The sequence below is a fragment of the Penaeus monodon genome, chromosome 27, assembly GCF_015228065.2.
Source record: "Penaeus monodon isolate SGIC_2016 chromosome 27, NSTDA_Pmon_1, whole genome shotgun sequence".
Lineage (NCBI taxonomy): Eukaryota > Metazoa > Arthropoda > Malacostraca > Decapoda > Penaeidae > Penaeus > Penaeus monodon.
The window spans coordinates 36,671,127-36,671,649 of record NC_051412.1 but is presented as its reverse complement, the minus strand read 5'-3'; positions in this window follow the sequence as shown (position 1 = coordinate 36,671,649).

The window sequence follows — 523 nt, the reverse complement described above, 5'->3', positions numbered from 1 at the left end:
AGGTGATAACGAGTATTCAAAATGACAATTTATAAGCGCTCGCCTCATGAACAATAACGCTTATGAAACTGATAATCAAACAGCATCATTACCAAAAACGATAATGATGAAACTGATGATAACAGCGATGATGCACATTATATACTGACAAAAATCGTTGCACCAATGACATAAAATGACATAATCATAGTCATGACATAAAATTGAATGTTATCAAAATCTTCATAATGTTATATTGTCACCATAAAATAATGATGCTAATCGCTGGGCTATATATAATACATACATTTTTGTAATATAAATATTTGACATTACTCTTAAAATTATTACCATCAGCTTGTAATTCTTTTATCATTTGGTATTGGTATCATTCAATAATTGTTTCATAAATTAAAATACTTTCTTTTAGTATTTTGTGTAACGAAGAAAGCAATGATAAAACGAGTGGGAGGCAGAGCAACAACGACAGACAACAATGAAATGGGCCTGATTATTGTTTTTTTTCTATCTACCATCTATATGG